General features: G+C 39.3%; 2 long non-coding RNA genes across 3 annotated transcripts; one reads left to right on the top strand and one right to left on the bottom strand.

Annotated features, from left to right (window-relative positions):
* The first annotated feature begins 1,082 nt into the window (after nucleotides 1-1,082).
* On the top strand, nucleotides 1,083-2,906 carry LOC120557801. Its single transcript, XR_005639018.1, has 2 exons — nucleotides 1,083-1,602; nucleotides 2,011-2,906. It is a non-coding gene; the product is annotated as an uncharacterized LOC120557801 (long non-coding RNA).
* A 5,037-nt stretch (nucleotides 2,907-7,943) lies between these two features.
* Nucleotides 7,944-20,219, bottom strand: LOC120557802. Of its 2 annotated transcripts, none has more exons than XR_005639019.1 (3): nucleotides 20,022-20,219; nucleotides 19,461-19,604; nucleotides 7,944-8,028 (listed from the first exon to the last, which is right to left on the bottom strand). It is a non-coding gene; the product is annotated as an uncharacterized LOC120557802 (long non-coding RNA). The 2 variants fall into 2 exon arrangements; XR_005639020.1 differs by having other exon boundaries at nucleotides 7,949-8,025.
* Nucleotides 20,220-21,210: the final 991 nt, after the last annotated feature.

Raw genomic sequence — 21,210 nt, 5'->3', positions numbered from 1 at the left:
TCGTCTCCGAGGAAGGGTAACATCAACAGCACCGTGACCGTTTTCGGCTCGCCATTAATATCATATCGCAGTAAACGCTGTCTGCATGAAGTTATGAAAAACTGTAACCACACTTGAAACCACTTTATCTGCATCGCCGTGACTTCAACAAAACTGCAGACCATTTGGTCGCAGTCTGGAGCCCTGCGTTACCTCCATTTTCCATTGCTGAGGCGAGCGTGGCTGGTCGTCATAGCGACTATGGTTTCCCCGACTCATTTCCTGGTTCTCCTTCTCCATAACCAACGTAAAATCAAGGAGAGGGTTAACTTTCCCTGCTGCAGGTTTCCCACCGTGGTCAGAAAGAACAGGGGAGACACTTTGTTTCTCTCCTTGACTGTAGACTCACTACTCGCTCCGAAGGTAATCGCCGTGACGAGCCTACTAGCTAGCTACACGGCTCGCAAGCTATAGCCCAAACAAGTTTGTGCGGCTGCAGCGTGTGTCTGTTTTGTTTCCGGTCTGCTATGGCCACGCCAAGACCCGCCCTTCAATCACTACTATTGGCCAGGCGTCCAGGGTAACGTAACCCCATTTGTTCAGGTCCTATCCCCTTACCAATCGGCTATCCTAACCACCCCCGTAGGACGGGTCTATTCTACTCACAGAGTGACGGCTGACTCATTATGAACGGGTCCAGCACGGGTCGAATGCGTGTCAGCGGCGTTACACACGTCTTGTGTACGCTATGAAATGTCTGTATTGTCACTGCGCTGCATTTTTATGAACTATGATAATGTGGCAATGGGTCACATCTCTCGCCCAGGTCCAGCAGGCTCCGTCTCACACGCTATTACTCAACCAACTGAAGTTAGTTGCATTTAATAACTTCTAATGTGTTTTTCGCCGTGGCGGCTGCAATAACAGAGAGTTACCAGTGGAAACACTGGTACCAATACAGGTTTCCCTCTCATACTTAACAATATACAGCTGTGTTAATAACAATTAAAACTGTAGACAAATGTCAGCATGTGGACCGGCAGTCTCTCCATGTTGCAGGTGAGCCATGAGTGAATGGGGGCGGGGCTGCGCGGAGGAGAGATCCAAACACAGGCACGGCTTTACAGAAGAAATGGGTCATGTAACGCAACATTAAACCATATCGATATAAACGACATTGCTTCGTTCGTGTAGAGGCAGCAGATGCGAGGACGTTAGGTGCACCGGTGCAACCTAGGAAAAATCTTAGTCGCACCCTTATACTCTAGAGCCCTGCTGTATGGATGTGATGTGTAGAAAAGCCAAAGCAGACAAATACAAGACTAGAGTATACTTGTCCTGGGGATACACAGTGGTAGTTAGGTGTCCTACTCAATGAAACCAAACTGGAAAATACTAAATCATCAACAAGTTTTTTTAAATTTTTAACTGAACAGTGCATCAGGCGCTGGTTGTACATTTGGTGGCTGTAGCAACTGTGTCTCTGCCTGATGGAAAGTGGTGAAATCGATCCACTTTATGTCCTTCTGCTGGTTTATTGTTTTTGTTCTCTGCCTTTTCTTTCTGCCAGGACGTTCAAAAAACAAAAGAAATGCAGCAGCAGCAGCACATCACATCAAAGAGGTTAGTGCATAAATAAAACCCAGAAGGATACCTAATATACAAAACAATACCTATATTGTTTTATACTGTTCCAATATGAATAAAATATTGTAAACTCACTGAGTGGCTACAACTGAAAATGTGTTAGAAGACATGGGAATTCTTTAAAATACTAAATACATTTTTTTATATAGGTCTGCTAAATTGATCTTGTTTTCACAACAGAGAAATATAATACTGAAAGTTTAACACATTTCAAGTTTTTATTTGATATGCACAAGGAAACTTAAAATGTACAGTGTTTGCACTACAATTAAACAAATTGTAATTAAATTCTCTCTAAATGTTTTAGTACAGTGTGTATGGTCAGTGCTTATTGTTTGGATTGGATGAACAGTTCAGACTGGATTTTTCATTCTTCCCTGAAAGGATAACATCTACGAGGAGATACAGGAGCCCCCCTCTGCCTCGCTGCATTACTCGACCGTCAACTTTACAAACTGCTCAGACAAAGCTGGTGCTGAGACACTGCTCACCAAACCCAGCTCCTCTGCCTGTGAATATTCGACTGTGAAAAACAGCCAAAGTCAAACCTCCTCTACTGTCAACCAGCCATCTTCAGAGGATCCTCTCTACTCAACAGTCAACAAGTCATAGGAGCAATGAGGAAGGATCAGTGTGGGGTTTTACCGTGGAAGATTTCAATGTCTTGGACAAATGGAGAAATTCTGATCAAATAGTATCTGTGTTTATACAGCTTAAAAACAATTGATAAGCAGGCTAAATAATGTATGTATGAGTGTCTAGAGTTGGATTGTACTCAAATGTGCCTAAGCTGCTGCTTCAGTCTGAGTGTGTGTGCTGGGGAGGGGGGGGAGAGAGAGAGTGAGTGGGCTGTTGGCGCTCCTGTTTTTTTGCTAGACTGCTTGTTTTTAATTACTATGGTCACCACGTCATCTATAGTCCTGTTCAATTTCTTTTTAAAATTGTTATTTTTTTATAATTGTCATACCTGTCCAGGGACTACAGGTGGATATTAGCAATTGTTGCTATAACCTGGCCCAAGACATATTCTCTTGTATTACAAGTTTAATGTTTATTTGTGCATTGTCCCAAATACATTTCCATTCCATTCCAAGCCGACCTAGAGGTGCACTGCCATGATCTGGCAAGTTGAATCACCCAAAGAGACTGCGCTTGTTAAGAAGTGTAAAAATATTTGGGGTTCATTATGACACTCTTGGTGTACAAGCTGGAAGTGACTATTTGATGAAAAGCAAGTAAAAATGTGTAAACCTGAGTCAAAATAAAACCCTAAATTCTTGCACACAGGCATTACATTGTAAAAAAGGACCCCAGGGTACACCATCATGAAAACTGTCATCATGTCTGTCTGTCTGACATGCGCAAAAGAACAATAACAAAGATGTCACAGCAACACACTCAGAGTACTCCCATAAGAACAGCAGAGGCTACTTTTTTTTTTTTACTTATCAACTACAAAAAGCAAGCAGGCAGCAGTCTATCGATTTCGGCTCCGTTTCAGTACCGCACATACAGTACAGCAGCTACACATGCAAACAGCGCCATCTGAGAATATTAAACTAGGCCTGATAGTAATTCATGTTGATGCATAATGAATAATGTTATATTACTTTTACTTATTGCGTTAGCGATTTTTGGGGTATTGCATATTTCATTTTGTAAATAAAGAAAAAAATAAAAATAAAAAAACAGCAACAATAAAGCATTGAATACTGTTGGGCAATACGTTATATTAATATTAATCATTTAATCAATATTAAAACTGAATAACATTGCGGGTAGGGATTCAAGGCTCTGCAGACTGAATCCAGCACACATCTTCACCTGTCTGTCTACGGTTTTAACTTTTAAATAAAAATAAACTGATGATGTCACCAAATGAAGACGAAAAGAAGATTTGGCCCCATTTCAGAAAGCTGGTTTAGCGAAACTCAGAGTTAGTTGTCAGAGTTGACTGACTGTCAACATGTTGTTGATCACGTTGTTGAAACAAGTTAACTCATTCCCCTCAGCCCCCTTTATAGTGATCTGTAATAGCTGTTGTATTTTGAAATCTGTCTTTTTATCTGCAGCTTTATTTGGTCCATTTCTAGATCGGCTTTTTTTAATCTTTTTCTCTAAGTACACCTTGTACAGCTGTTTCGCAGGGAGTTATAGGAGCACAAAATTACATAACATGTTCACAGTGCCAGGCCTTCTTAAAGTGATGGTTCGGAGTAATTCACCCTAGGGTCCTTTGCACCATGACCTCGAGCCAAACACCCCCCCAGAAGCTTTTTTCACCTGGGTCTAACACTGGGCGAGTTAGCGTAGAGTAGCGTTAGCCGCTGAGTAGCTTAGCGCGGGGCTAATGGACCCACGTTTGTATCTCTTAAATGACCCCACTAATAATGCCCGAAATGATACCAAAGGTCTACACTAGTATATATAGGTTATGCTCTCATAAAACGATGGATTGGAAAGTTTGTAAGTACACCAGAAGTTTATGAACACTTGCCTGCTCTCTTCTGCTCTCTGTTGCTGTTGCTGCTGCTGCTGCTACCTGCAGTTAGACGAGTGCTTAGGGCCGTCTATAAATTACTACACCGAAAAGAGATACAACAAAAATATGTATTAATTTAATGATTAAATAAGGTAATGTCTCCAAATTTACCTCAATTATTACTTGTCTTCTGCTAGTTATATTACAGCACTTACTTTAAAAAATAAGTTAAATTAAAAAATATTTTTGTTGCATCTCTTTTCGGTGTTGTAATTTGTAGACGTCCCTAAATGCCTAAATACGCCTGCCTACCACAACAACAGCAGAGAGCAGAAGCCAGCAGGCAAGTGTTATTTACATAAACTTCTGGTGTACTTAAAATTTACATCGTTTTTAGAAGCAATAACGTTGAAATATACTAGTGTAGACTTTTGGTATCATTTCGGCATTATAGTGGGGTCATTTAAGAGACATACATGGGTCCATTAAGCCTCCGCTAAACGCTCAACGCTACTATACTAACCGCTTCATGTTAGACCCATGGTGAAAAACTGTGTCAGGTCATGGTGTAAAGGACCCTAGGGTGAATTACTCCGAACCATCACTTTAAATGCATTGTAAGTCATGGGCCAATGCTCAACATCTTACAGAGCCAAGGTGGGCTGGAGAAGTGGATGGCCTCTCTTCCTCATCATCCCCAGCATTGCTCTGTTAAAAAAATAAGGTTTTATCATGGTACACCAGCAGTTAGACTGTCAGCAGACAAGCTTCAACCAGAGATGCCCTCAGCCATAGCTCGCCCACTGTTCTGACTGAGGACCATCTCGTCAGCCTCTGTGAGTGATAGTGGATTTTGTGATGGCTGAAAAGTTTGTTTGTCTGACATAATTCTTATAGCCTGTTCTGAAACCGGAAACTCTGAGTTTGACAGATCAGAGTTAGTCAACCCAGAGTTCAGGCTGGAACTCGAGAGTTTGTTAAACCTGCTTTCTGAAATACCCCTCTGGTCATGAACCGCTGGCTGGCTCAGCTGGTGTCTGTATCAGCAAACCTGCTCTTACCAAAACAAGGAAAATACGCAGAATAAAAACTTGATGTATCGCATAGAATTGATTCGCCATATTTTCTATCTGCCGAAGCATCTCCTGTAATGTAAAATATAAATTAGGGCTGCACGATACACCATGGAAAATATGGAATTGCGATTATTTTGACTGCGATTGCGATATGATTGACGGTATTAGAGGGAATGATCATTTTTGTATCATTATTCTCATTTCCATTGAAAAATATTAAAATTAAAATGATTATAGAGTGATTTTTGCGATGATTTAGTCTGTAGGATAGGATTTGAAGGCCGGAACTCGCTGCAGCACCACAATACTTCATTCAGAATGGTTTGACACATATTTGCCTTTAACAAATATTGCGCCCCCCCGCCCCCCTGTAGTTTGGATATTGCACTTGTCCATATTGCGATTTCGATAAAACTGCGATTAATTGTGCAGCTCTATTATAAATTATATGATTTTAAAAGAAGGAAATACCAGCAGAAGAACATATACAATCCACCAGTTTAATCTGAATGTTCAGTTTAATGTGAATTAAAAGTAAACTAAGTAAGCTACAGAGTATACGTTGCTATCGACGCAGTTTTCAAACAGTAGAGACGGAACGGACTATTTTCTTTAGCAGAAGCAAACAATCGTGTTTGAATCAATACAATCTTTTTTAATAAATTTTTTGTGTCAAATTATTGATTTATTTGGTAAGTAGCCGTGTAATAAGCGGGATCATGTAGAGCGAGCAGGTCATTATAATATTATTATATTTGCGTCGAGGTCCTGCATCACCCTGTCAGGGTTATATTCCCTATAATTACCAGTTCGCTTTACATTATCCCGTACATAACGGAATAGGAATAGTGAAGTATATGACACCACGTCATCAGCAGCAGTTTCTTGTGGTGTTGGGTTGTTAGCGGGAAATTCAATGTGTCATATCCTCATGGCTTTAAATAGTTTGCAAGGTTGATGATGTAATGCTGAGAAACTTGTAGACAGCGGGGGATGTATCATAATTACTATTATTATCATAGTCATAACCACTGGCGTTGTTTACAACAGGTAATGGTTTAAAAAGACTGATATCTCCTGACATTAACACTGCAGTAATCCCCAGCTCCCCATTTATGGATTAATAAATTCTATTGCTTCTATTTTAATTTTATTTCCCCAGTCAGTACTTTTTTTTTTTTTTACATTTAGGAATTGATGTTGATATGATTTACTTATTAAATAAAAGCCAAATTATGAATAATGATGAGGTTTATTATTATACGACTATTATATATACTATTTCTGACATGTTGTGTTTGTGTCAGGGACTTCCTATTGATCCAAAGAGTATTTTCTTTCTTCAACCCTCTCTCTCTTTCTCACAACGTAGTTCCTGTTTACTGGCATTGCCAAGAAGCAACGTATGACAAGTAAGGAATAACTTGGAAGAAGAAAAAGGGGAAGGACAGAAAGGACAGGTGGGGGCGGGATGTTTTTTAAGTAACATATGACAGAAATTCAGAAACCCAACTCTTGAGAGCGACCAACTGTAGAGACGCAGCGATCAGACAGACCTGAAATAACCAGCTGGAGTTTAATAATCTGACGGAGGATCTCAGCATCCAACAGCAACATCATGAAGAGCTTTCTTCTACTCATCCTCTCACTGATGATAACAGGTACAACTAATACCTCCTCACTGGTAGATACAGTCATTAAAATGACAGTTTGATTCAGTTTGAGCTAATTTTTTTGTGCTTTACAGTGCTTGAGTAGAAATCCTACAGCACCATACTGTACTGCTACTGTACTACTGTACTACTGTACTGTACTGCTCCAACTCCAGTAATTGCAACAAAAATACAGAGTAAAAACACTGTGTACTATATTTTTATCTGTTTCACTTTCACTATAACTCATTTATACATAACACAGCAGTTAAAGAAAGATTATTTTAGATTAAAAACTCCTTTGGTGAACTGGCAGTAACATTTTTTGGTTGTTTTTTTCACAATTGCAGCTCTGAGATTGTTTCAGAATCTGACGTGATGTGAACTTTTCTCTCTACTCTACAGGCTGGGAGGCCTTATCTGATGTGAATGGATGCACAGGCAGATGGGTGGAATTCATCTGCAATTATCCCAAAAATAAAATATATCAAAGAGTTGATGTAGTTAAGGGCAGCCAAACAATCATACAAAGTACTCAAAAGAATGTGTGGCAGACCAAGAACAGATTTTCTGTTTACTATGATGCAGCAAATAGAAAGCTCAGAGTGGTCATCAAACCACTTCAACATGGGGACTCTGGGGAGTACAAGTGTACATTTATATTTGGAAAATCTGAAAGTGATAAAGTGGACTTGAACATTGGTAAGAAATGCTGCCTCTTTTTATCACTGTCTCTCATGTCTTTTGTTAAAGCACTTTGTAACTGTGTTAAAGAGTAACTACACCCTCAGATAACTAAGGTATCAGATATGCACACTTAGACATACAGTACTATTGTTCTAGTCATCATCTACTGACTAACCAAGTTGAAAAAAATGGAAATAATTTTGCCACAAAGCACATAGTACCAGACATGACGAGCAGATATAATGGACAGATCTTATTTATCTGCAGATAACAGCTGTCAGACACCATTTACTCAAACTGCGTACAGAACAGCTAAAACCACCATCTCATGTGACAAAAGAAACTCCAGAGTCATGTTTTTCTGCAAAGAGAACGGTTCAATCTGTGAGAATATTTTATCAACAAAATCTTCTCTGAAGACAAACGGGTACTTCACTCTCACAGAGACCAGCAGTAGCTTCAACATGTCCATCAGTAATGTGTCCTCACAGCATGCTGGTGTCTACTGGTGTGGAGTGGAAACAAATAATGGACGTAACAGAGCTGCACTCAGAAAAATACAACTGGAGGTTAAAGGTGAGAAACAAACATCTGACACTTTTAGGTTTGATTTACTCACACATATAATGAAGGTGTCTCTGAAATCTGATTTGAATACAGTTACTGATAGGCAACACTGTCTTTCTGTCTGTCTACAGATACTATTACTAATTACACTAAGTCTTCAACTGTTGGACAGAATCTCACATACTGGTGTAAATATCCAGAGGGTACTATGTTAAAAAAATTCATCTGTAAAGGAGAAGATCCATCTATATGTAAACAGATAGTAAGCACCACACAGAGCAACGCTGGAAAGTTTTCTATGATGGATGACAAAGAGAAGAGAAATATCACCATAACAGTGAGAAACGTAACAACAGAAGACTCTGGGACATACTGGTGTAGAGCAGAAAGAAATGACCCGAAACAGAGCAACCCATTCTTCCACAAACTTGTGATGACTGTCGGTGAGTCGAGTTATTTTATTTTGTGGATGTTATCTGACCCTGGTTCAGACTGTGAGGGAGTAACTCATCTATTTGAAGAAAGTACAACAATTAATTTTGATACTGTCGGTGAGTCGAGTTATTTTATTTTGTGGATGTTATCTGACCCTGGTTCAGACTGTGAGGGAGTAACTCATCTATTTGAAGAGAGCTCTCACTGTATTTATAGCAGCACATATGTTCCTAAACCATTAAAGGTGTTACACAGGAGCAAAACAAGAAAAGGAAGTGGTTTATTAAGTTAAGTGAGGCTGGGTGAGGTAAAAAGGTGTGATGTGCGTCTACTCAGCCATAACAACTGTTAGACTTGGAGTGAAGGTCTCATTTTATCATCTTAAAATATAAAACCATGTTTAAAAAAAACACACGTCAAACTTTACCAAAGCTTTAGTGATTTAAATCAAATCTTAACTTTGTAACCAAAGATTATGATCTTAATATTACTATAATCTATGTCCATAACTTATTTAAAGCGTAACTCTCGCCAAAATGCATCCTAGGGTATTTTTGTGAATGTGCGTGAGTCAAACTTTAGTTTAAAAGCATATTTAGGACCGAATCGCCACTTTTAAGATTGACCGTACTCTAGTTTTTGGGTCAAATGGCCTTTTGAAATGGGAGTGCTAGGGGCACTCTCTCATGCTAGTCTCAAAATAGCTATTTTCGAAATAATAAGAAGGCTCGACTGAACATGAAACTTTGCTTCAAGTATCACCAGGAGCTCTACACCTTAACGCAAGCATTGACAACATTCTTTGTGTACACAGATTTACTAAAAAGAAAGTTTTTGAGCAACTCACCGCAGCTGTTGTTGTTTCCGGCCACTACCACCTCGGCAGTCAAACCGAGTCAATATCCAAATGCGAATGAACAGACTCCATATGAAGCTCCTTTTTCCAACTACAAGGTCAATATTGTTTTTCAATAACGACAAAACAACGACTTATCTGTGCATTTATATGGAACTAAAGCTTTAGGAGCATTCCGTCTTTACTCTCCTCCCTGTTACGTTGCATTCAGAAATCGATTGTTTTTGACTGATAAAATCGCTGCGGCCGGAAACAACAACAGCTGCAGTGAGTTGCTCAAAAACTTTTTTAGTAAATCTGTGTACACAAAGAATGTTGTCAATGCTTGCGTTAAGGTGTAGAGCTCCTGATGATACTTGAAGCAAAGTTTCATGTTGTGTCGAGCTTTCTTAGTATTTAGAAAATAGCTATTTTGAGACCAGCATTAGAGTGTCCCTATCACTCCCATTAAAAAGCCATTTGACCCAAAAACGAGAATACGGTGAATCTTAAAAGTGGCGATTCGGTCCTAAATATGCTTTTAAACTAAAGTTTGACTCACGTACATTCACAAAAATACCCTAGGATGCATTTTGGAGAGAGTTACGCTTTAAAACCTTTATATTATATCAGCTGTAAACTGAACCTTTACTCTTTACACAATAACCACAGATGATAAATATATACAGTATAAGTAATTAGTATAAATATAGTATATAGTAGGGATGCACCAAATCCAGGATTCGGCCTCGAATTTGGGCAAATATTGGGCTTTTTGACAGGGTTCAGTTTCCGCCGAACCGAACCCTACGCTCGTCAACGTAATGACGCCGCCGTTGATTACGAGAAGGTCTTTACGTGGGTAGAGCGTTCAATGCAGTAGGCTGTGAGAAAGTGAGAATGGAACTTGTGAGCAGAGAAAGTGTTTGGCAGTACTTTCAGTCAAAGAAGGCCATTCAAGTCGAGCTACATGTTCAATTTGCAATGCCGATTTTTCCCGTGGTCGCAAGGACCCTGAACAACACACAACATCGCCGCTGTTAAAACATTTGCGTATTAAACATCCGAAAGAAAACGAGTTGTGCGTGAAGGAATCTACAGACAGCAGCCAAAATGCAGCAACTTCAGGTACGGCAAAGGAAGGACAGATACAGCTAAAAAATAAAATAAAATGAAAAATACACTGCTGTGGACATTGTTTACTTCATTAAATGTTTTTACTGTGTTAATGGACTGAGGATGGGAGTAGGATTCAGTATTCGGTTTCAGATTCGCCAGAACTTAACCAGTGGATTCGGTATTCGGCCGAAGCCCAAAAATCTGGATTCGGTGCATCCCTAGTATACAGTATATAATAGTAAAAATTATAATAGAAATATTAATTGCATTAGCCACTTTAAGAAAGACTTTTTTTCAAAGGGCAGTGAGCTGTGATATCCTGATGCTGACTGATGCTGCATAAAATTGCAGATCTGTAGCTAATTAACATTTATATATTTATAATGATAAATGAAACATGTGGGTGTTCAGCTGGTGTCTGTAGTCAGACAAAGATGTGTGTGTGTGTGTGTGTGTGTGTGTGTGTGTGTGTGTGTGTGTGTGTGTGTGTGTGTGTGTGTGTGTGTGTGTGTGTGTGTGTGTGTGTGTGTGTGTGAAAAGACATGGCATTTCTATGTAAATGACCGCTGCCTTCTCAGCCAACAAAAGCTGTTTAGACATTTCCACCTTACACTTTACTCAAAACATTTTAAAAAAGTAGTCAAGAGTGACTTCACCAAAATTATATTCCCCCTTCATCTTTGTTGAGCCGAGACACACGGATGTCTAAGGAACTGTGTCACTGAACTCCATAACTTAAAATGTACATTTGTTTTATTTCATCACATCATGTGTTCCATTGTAGCTTACTCAGAAGTGAGTTTATGCTGTGTCTTATATAGCAGTAGCTTATGTTAATATATATTTAACTGTATATTTAAGATTTGTGTTATCAGCATTTTGTGATTAATACTTTTAAATGAATGAATACTGATGCAACTGACAGGCAAAAGAGAAAGGACCATTTCAACATATTTTCTCGCTGAAATACAATAACATTTAAAAAGGAAATGTTTTATCTTTCAGATTCCCTCTTGATTTATTTAGTCCTTCTTAGTTTGTAATTCGATTGTTTAAATATTTTAAATCTATTGTTGTTTGCAGTCACAATTTAAATGTAGTTCTATTTGTTTTCAGTGTCAACAATTCCCCCTACAACCTCACCACCACCTTTAACACAGCCTGCTACCGTTTCCTACGAAGGTTTTGGTAAGAAAATTGGCTGTTTTTTAAACCGTATGAGGCCTAAATCTTGGTCAGTAAGAGGTCAAATCCCTTAACAAAGACAGATGTGGATGCTAATGCTACGTGTTGATGCTCTTGATGTCATTTTCTTAAAGGAATACGCCACCGTTTGTTGAAAAAGGGTTATTCACCGTCTCCTCTATATTTATATAGGTGGGCAAACGCATTTTTGTCTCAGTGCATGCATTGTCTTAGTCCGCCGGCTGCGCCTCTAGCTTAGCTTAGCATAATTAATGGAATTCTTTGTTGCCGTTAGCATGTCGTGAGTAAAAGTGACCCAACAACAACAAAAACAAAACTTAATTACTTCTTGTGGCCTTCCGTATTCACAACGAGTAAAAATAGCAATGCAGATTAAGACTAGACGATTTCCTAGGCAGATATTTTTTATTTATTTTTTTCCTACCACCACCCCCCCCCCTCTTCGGAGGACAACTTTATTTTTATTATGCAGCGATATTTTTTATATACACAGTATGTTACATTCAGATTTAGAATTACATTCAGTGCATTAACGGTTGCCCCACCGTGACCATTCCCCCTGTTTTAGTGGGACCCTGGATCCATATAAGGGCAGGGGGGATTTAAAGCACCACGTACGAAGTGTAACACATAACACATAAAACGCGACAAGGTGACAAACAGAACAACAGAAGGAAGTGAGACGGGACAATAACAGAACTGACAAGACGGGACTGGACAGGACAGTTGACAAACACTAGGATGTATTATTAATAATTGGGTAGAATGATCTACGATTCATATTTGGGTGATGAAGGGATGTGGAAAAACATGTTATGCATTGTGGATGGTGTTGCTAGTGTGTGTATGTGTGTATGAGTAAAGTGATAACTGTAAGTTATATTTTTGTTGAATTTAGAAATGTTAGAAATGGGGACCTTGGGCCACATTTATAAAACCTGTTACGCAAGAAAAAATTGCATGAAGCAGGGTGAAATTTGTCGTCGCAACATTCCTCGCAATAGTCGGGATTTATAAAGAATTCCCATGCTTAAAAATGTTCCCAGTTTTCCGCAAACTTTTGACCACACGTGTAATCGTGCGTAATGCTCCCAAGGTTTTGTAGACTGCGTTTTAGTGAACTCCGATGGTATGCCCGTTTTCCGAACCTAACCCAGTTTTTGTTTTCCTGAACCCAACAATCCCGTTCTTGCTAAACCGACCCAGAGCCGGTCGCGGCGCCCGGCGAGGGACTGCCAGCAACGGGGAGAGGCAGGGCATCCTCCCACACCGTGCAGCGGAGGAAATGCGCTTTTCCTCCGCTGCTCTCCCCTGCCTCTCCCGGGAAAATGCGTTGTTTGTTTGATGTGTATCTGTGTGTGTGTGTCTGTGTGTCTGTGCGTCTTTATGTGGTCGTGTCTGATTGTAGGTGTCTGTGTGTGGGAATGTTGTCTTTCTGCACCTGCTATTCCCGCACAGTTACCATACAAGTTACCAAATTGTCACATTTCAAGCACTTTCACCTGTTTTGCACCAATAATGATCCAAAATCTTGTTTCTATTTTTTACCTTTTTAATAATTGAATTTCCTTTCTCACAAAAAACGAAAATGATCATATGATCATAAATGTGATCTCACAGGGGTAAATGGCAAATATGAACCATAATTGATGTATATATCATTGGTAATTGAGCTAAATCTGTTAAGTATTAAGGCTGTGTAACAACAATATGAACACTACACAAGGGTTACGGCTTCCAAAGAGGATTTTGTTTCGATGTTCTACCTCTGTTAGGAGCACATCGATCTCACATCACTGCATCGGGTTTTTTCCCCATTTTTCCATTTTGTGATTGGTGATCAAGGGCTCCTTTCAAGGCTGGAATATTCATTGATTGATTAACATGGACCTTATTAGGACAAATATGGGACGACCTTGGGAGGAGTGTGAGGCTCGTGCACGACCGCATAAGGTAACGCACGTCCGTATTTATAATGAGAAGAGTGCGTACCAGTGTGCGCCGCAAGGTGTTATAAATCAGAATATTGTTTTTGCGCACGAAATCTTTCAGAATAGAATCTACACACAGTTTTATAAATGAGGCCCCAGGTATCTTCAAAGGCTGACATTTGCTTCTTTCTGTGTACATTGTGTTTTTCCATTGAGATGTATTCTGAGATAAAATTTGTCCAGTGATTGATCTGGCAAGAATTCTTTGATTTCCAGTTTTGGAGGACTACTTTCTTAGCAACAGCTAGAGAAATGAACAACGGAGTGTTTGAGATTATGGGATTCTGTAGCTCAGGGTGGTGGACAGTGTCTCGTGACTGTGATCCAGAATGAATAAACTGGTTGACAGAGCCACATGGCATGCAGATAATCGTCTGTGCTACCTAAGGTGCATTGTGAACAGATACCTGTGTTTGCTAGGCCCATTTTGAACATTTTACTTTGGGTGATGTGAGTCCTATGAATGACTTTATATTGTATATGCTGCAGGTTTGTGTTAGCAGTCATGGAGAAGATATTCTTACAGATTTGTTCCTAGTAATCAGGGGTGGGAGAGAAGGCCAGATCAGCTTCCCACTTGATTGTTGGGAGTGTTATTGTTGTGTTTAGGTTGGAAATCATTGTATATAGCCGTGAGGTTAGTTTTTTTAAGTGGTTTGTTTTCCACCAGGCTGTCAGAGTTGAATAGATGGTAATGCGTTGGCAGAAGTTGGATTTCCTATGTAGATACTGACTTGGGACTATATTGGGTGGAAGTAGGCTACAGCCGAACCCCCGCGGATCTCAGTCAGGGCAGCAGCATTTGGTTGTCCAGCAACCCAGAAACAGTGACTTCGCGCCGGCCGCAGAGCCCCACGGAGTGCCGATATCTCTGTGCCCGAGTAGCAGTGCTTCGGCTGTAGCCTACTTCCACCCAATATAGTCCCAAGTCAATATCTACCTAGGAAATCGTCTAGTCTTACTCTGCATTGCTATTTTTACTTGTTGTGAATATGCAGGCCACAAGAAGTAGCCTAATTAGGTTTTGTTTTTGTTGTTGTTGGGTCACTTTTACTCACGACATGCTAACGGCAACAAAGGATTCCATTCATTAATCTAAGCTAGCGGCCGGACTAAGACAATGCATGCACTGAGACAAAAATGCGTTTGCCCACCTACAGTGCCTTGCGAAAGTATTCGGCCCCCTTGAACTTTTTGACCTTTTGCCACATTTCAGGCCTCAAACATAAAGATATAAAACTGTAATTTTTTGTGAAGAATCAACAACAAGTGGGACACAATCATGAAGTGGAACAAAATTTATTGGATATTTCAAACCTTTTAAACAAATAAAAAACTGAAATATTGGTGGTACAAAATTATTAACCCCCTACGTTAATACTGTGGCGCCCTTTTGCTGCGATTACAGCTGTAAGTTGCGCGGGGTATGTCTCTATCAGTTTTGCACATCGAGAGACTGACATTTTTGCCCATTCCTCCTTGCAAAACAGCTCGAGCTCAGTGAGGTTGGATGGAGAGCGTTTGTGAACAGCAGTTTTCAGTTCTTTCCACAGATTCTCGATTGGATTCAGGTCTGGACTTTGACTTGGCCATTCTAACACCTGGATATGTTTATTTGTGAACCATTCCATTGTAGATTTTGCTTTATGTTTTGGATCATTGTCTTGTTGGAAGACAAATCTCCGTCCCAGTCTCAGGTCTTTTGCAGACTCCATCAGGTTTTCTTCCAGAATGGTCCTATATTTGGCTCCATCCATCTTCCCATCAATTTTAACCACATTCCCTGTCCCTGCTGAAGAAAAGCAGGCCCAAACCATGATGCTGCCGACCACCACGTTTGACAGTGGGGATGGTGTGTTCAGGGTGATGAGCTGTGTTGCTTTTACCCAAACATAACGTTTTGCATTGTTGCCAAAAGTTTGATTTTGGTTTCATCTGACCACAGCACCTTCTTCCACATGTTTGGTGTGTCTCCCAGGTGGCTTTGGGCAAACTTTTAAACGACACTTTTCATGGATATCTTTAAGAAATGGCCTTTCTTCTTGCCACTCTTCCATAAAGGCCAGATTTGTGCAGTATACGACTGATTGTTGTCCTATGGACAGAGTCTCCCCGCCTCAGCTTTAGATCTCTGCAGTTCATCCAGAGTGATCATGGGCCTCTTGGCTGCATCTCTGATCAGTCTTCTCATTGTATGAGCTGAAAGTTTAGAGGGACGGCTGGGTCTTCGTGGATTGCGGTGGTCTGATACTCCTTCCATTTCAATATTATCGCTTGCAGTGCTCCTTGGGATGTTTAAAGCTTGGGAAATCTTTTTGTATCCAAATCCGGCTTTAAACTTCTCCACAACAGTATCGACCGGTGCCTGGTGTGTTCCTTGTTCTTCATGATGCTCTCTGCGCTTTACACGGACCTCTGAGACTATCACAGAGCAGGTGCATTTATACGGAGACTTGATTACACACAGCTGGATTCTATTTATCATCATTAGTCATTTAGGTCAACATTGGATCATTCAGAGATCCTCACTGAACTTCTGGGAGAGTTTGCTGCACTGAAAGTAAAGGGGCTGAATAATTTTGCACGCCCACTTTTTCAGTTTTTTATTTGTTAAAAAAGTTTGAAATAGCCAATGAATTTCGTTACACTTCATAATTGGGACCCACTTGTTGTTGATTCTTCACAAAAAATTACAGTTTTATATCTTTATGTTTGAGGCCTGAAATGTGGCAAAAGGTCGAAACGTTCAAGGGGGCCGAATACTTTCGCAAGGCACTGTATACAAATATAGAGGAGATGGAGAATAACCCTATTTCAACAAACGGTGGCGTATTCCTTTAATGTTGGATGTCATTTTGATGTCTGATTTTTTTAATGCAGATCGGGAATCTGTGTTGACGATTGCTGTGGCTCTCTTTTTGGATGTGCTGCTGTTGGTGCTCATGTTCACCACATATTATGCCTGCAGAAGTAAGAGATTTCTTCACTGGTTTACACACCATCAAACACCTCCAGTCACACACAAAGGGATACGGATCAAGTCCAGATTAGATTAAGACATAATAAATAAATAATAATAAAATAATAATAATAATCACTTGTGGTAGCGGGTCGGTCCGGTATGATTAGAGATTATTGTCACTATTACATATGTGTTACTGAGACTATACATTTTATATTCTTACCCAGATGGAATCAAATATATGAGAAACAGGAACAAACCCAAAAGCCAGATTGAGGAGCATCACTTGAATCACTGATCCAACAAGCCCCTCTAACTCCCTGCACTGCTCTATGACGGCTCCGCAACATCTTCAACTTCCAAAACAACAACTCTGACAAAGCTGATCTACTCCTCACCAAACCAGCTACTCAGTGGTCTGAATTATTCTCCTTAATTTTGTACTGCATATGAAAATGTTTGCCTGCAACAACGGTATAACATAACACCAAAGTTATTTTTCATGTTTCGTTGTCTGCTTTTTCTTTAATATACTCAATACAAATACTATACCTCATATACGTATTTTTTTGTAGTTAAAAAACAAGGTCACACATTAAGATAAAAAAAACAAAAAAACATTACTAAATAATTGTCATCGATTAAACCGCTTTCTCGGGTAGTTGATTAATTAGTTGTCTATGAAACATCAGAAAACTGTGAAAATGCCAACCACGGTTTCCCAAAGTCACCAAATGTCTCATTTTATCTAGTCTCGCTTTGCCAGACCCTCCTCCAAAGCACGCTGCAGGAGGGTCTGGCTACTCTGGGAGGAAAACATGTTCTGGTTTATTGGCATTTCTTTAAACAAATCACAATCATCTTGGGCAGTGCTAAGCACCGGAGAAAAGCAGTGGTGCCGCTGCAAAACAGGCTCGGAAGGAACTTGTTTTGGTGGAACATGTTTACGTTTAAAAGTAGTTTTAGTCATGCAACAGAAAACTCTGATTGGACAGATAGTCTAGCTAGCTGTCTGGATTTGACCCTGCAGAGATCTGAAGAGCAGTTAACCATAGTCCTCATAAATCCACCGGAGTTTAAAATGCCAACACAAAGGAAGGTAATGGATATGCGGCCTAAATGAGTGAAATCCAGCAGATTTTCAAGCGGCAACCGAGCAATCCCGGAAGTGGACAGTAGACTACATTTTATCTGACCAACAAAGCTTGCTCTTTGATATGTAGGCTACTTGGCTTCCTGTATGATATGGTTGTGAGGAAACAATTAGTTTGTGCTTCCTCAGGAACACAACTATTTTTCAACAGTATTTCGATTTAGCTCTGTTTTGTCAAGATGAACATCACTATCATTTTTTCTATGCCAGCTCTTTCTCAGCTGCATTTCTTTCCACATTTAAGTTATTTCCTCTATCAGGGTTAGACCAGAGGCCCCAAACATGCAACAAAGTCAAGTTCCTCTGTTTGGAATGAACCCACGCAAATTATGCAACCACATGCTGACGTACACTGATTAGCGGTTTGTACTTTGGGTGCATTCCAGGAGTAAGCTACAAATGACAGCCTTTTCTGCGAGAAACAATATACTAAACATCCAGACTTGACCCAATCACAATATTGCCAAAGTTTTCACTTTAATGCAAAGATCTTCAAAAAGGGGGTCCGGGACCCTAGGGGATCCTCAGAGTTACTGCAGGGGGGGCACCAAATTGTTGTTTGATCATTTTTAAAGTTGATTAAAAGACATTGCTGACATGCTTACTGGCCTATAGGTGAGCTAGTCACTACGGTAGCCATCCACAGATACAGTTAAGCTTACAGATTCACTGTGCCACATGTATGTTTGACATTAAAACATACAAATATACATGAATATGTCAAAAATTATTTTAGTGGCTTAGTACTGTATGCACTATAAAAATCTATGTGTAAAGACCTTAGACCACTCTACACATTATTGTAATGTGGCTTTTTATTTTGAACTCAATTTTACAATAAGTAGGGGGTCCCTGCTCTTCTCTCTTTCAGCTAAGGGGTCCTTCGCCTAAAAAACGTTCAAGACACATGCTTTAATGGAATGTGCCTTGCTGTTGTTGGTGAATATAATGAACAGAATGAACAATGAAAAATAGAGTAAGGTACGGCAACAGTTAAGAAGAACAGAAGTGATATAATATGTGTAAGAAATCATTCCTACCACAGGAAATTACACTTTTTAACACTTCATCACTGAATGTTAGATAAGACTCATAGACATCACAACTGCACTAAGTGCACCTTGCACAATAGGTTTATCTACAGCTTTATCAATACTAGTTAAACAGTTGTACATTTTTATACTTGTATATATTTTAAATTATTTGTTCTTATATTCTATCCTATTATTATTTCATGTATATTGTATCCTATTATTCCATGTATATTCTGTATGTGTGCTGTGTGTCTGATATTTTGCTGCTGCAACACTGGAATTTCCCTTTTTTTGGGATCAATAAAAATCTATCTATCTATTAAAAAAATATGCTAAAGACACAATAACAAATGTGTACAATATAACTGTTTTGAGGATATACCGTTTTATTTGCAGTGTGTGTGAAATATCAATGTGCATGTTCTAAAAGTCATAGCATACACCGTACATAGCAGTCAGGAATAAAAGTCCAGGATGTGTGTTAATGTAACATGTAGCTAGTGACTGTGGCTGGTGTAAAATGCGTAGGTGGCCACAAAAATACATATATTTTAATTTAGTTCAGTCAAGTCAGAAAAGTTTAGTTAAAACCACTTAGTGATAGTTCGACAAGGGGCCCCTTTGTTAAAGCTTACCTGAAATCCAAGTGACGCCTGCAGCACGTCCGAATCCAAATGATGGGATGGCTCCTCCACAAACAGCAGCAGAGCTCCTCTGGCCTCCTGCCCACTGAAGTCTCTCTCTCACAGAGTTTGACCATGAAGAGAACAACCCGCATACTGTAAAGTATAACTGCAATTAGTATCCACTTCTACTGTACGCAGATTAAATTAGATATTGCACTAACAATAATGTACAGTTCTACTTTCTAACTGAAATGTATGAGAATGAGACAATATGCCTCTAGTTTCAGGGCAGTACATACGTTAAATGCTGGTGAAGTGAACCAGCTGCGCCTCAACACCATTTCAAAGTACATTTACTTTGAAATGGTAACTAGAAAATAAAATAATTCAAGAGTGTTTTTTGCTGGCAAAATCTCATTTTGATGACTTAAGACGTTTTTGTTAACTTGACGTTTCTCAAATGTATGACCATTGTGTATGACAACAGAGCTAACGTTAAGATAACATCTCGGTAAAGCTAACATCCCGATTAAGCTAACGTTAGGGTTAGCACACAAAAAAAAGACTCACCAAATAACTTCACCGAAAATAGACGAATTATTAAACTCAATATGAAGCACAGGATCCCCCAAACACTATAAACTTCATTTGCTGTGTAACTTGAAGTAATGTATCAACTTTTACTCATAATTATTTTTTCTAACTGGCATCTATCTTGAATTTAGCTGAGCTCATCTTTTCCCTCGGTCTCTCAGGTGTCTTCACGTCTCTGCGTGCAGCTAGCGCCCCCTGTTGGACATGCACGGAGAGAGTAATAATAGATTGAACCATATAGAGAGAAAATCTTCGACATAACTAAGTTACTATTAAAGTACAAATTCAAGGTAATTGGACTTTACTTGAGATTTTCCATTGTATGCTACTTTATAGCCCTTATACTCAGAGAAATACTACAGTTTTTAAATTTTAGTTACATTAATGTTACATAAGCCTAGCTGCAATCAGCTAGCTAATCAAATATAGGACTAGCCTATTCATTTGTCTAAAATTGGCTCCCATTTGACCAACTACAATATTGAAATGATGCTTATAGCAATACATCTGAAATTAATACCTTATTTTTCACTTATCATATTGCTTATATGCCATTATAGTTTACACCTTTTTGTATGTTGTTTGCTAAGTGTAATTTTGCTTTTTATTGTGATTTAACTGTATAACTTGTTAAAGTATGAGTAAATAAATAAAATAAACAAATATGTATGGCATGAGTATATCTGTTATCATCCACGTGTCATATATTGTCATTTTGTGTAATTTGTGCATCATGATGAAACTGATTTTTATTTTTTTGGTAAAAACGTAATAAAAATGTGTTAGTCACAGCGTCCGCACAGAAGTTGAGCCCTCGGAAAACAACAAGTTCAGCCTTTAATATTACAGATTAATAGGCCTGTTATGTTTACAGATGAATAGATTGGTTCTAGATGATTAATCCCCTTATCCTGTCTGGATCCCCTTGCCACCAACAGATGTTCTATCATCTCCACATCTTAATGGGGAAAGCACCATAGGTACCATACCAGACTCAGAGGCCAGTGCAAGGCCTCGCTAGCTTTCATTCCAATACTGGTCCAAGAGGGGTTTGTATTATCACCATAGAGAAGACACTTTTATGCATGTCTAATAGCACTTATTAGAGGTAGGTTATGAATCAGCTTTATGCCCATTACATGTAATGTTACATTAGCCCATTACA

The sequence above is a fragment of the Perca fluviatilis genome, chromosome 4, assembly GCF_010015445.1.
Source record: "Perca fluviatilis chromosome 4, GENO_Pfluv_1.0, whole genome shotgun sequence".
Classification (NCBI taxonomy): Eukaryota; Metazoa; Chordata; class Actinopteri; order Perciformes; family Percidae; genus Perca; species Perca fluviatilis.
The sequence above is the reverse complement of the archived record's forward strand: the minus strand, read 5'-3'. Positions and strand labels throughout refer to the sequence as shown.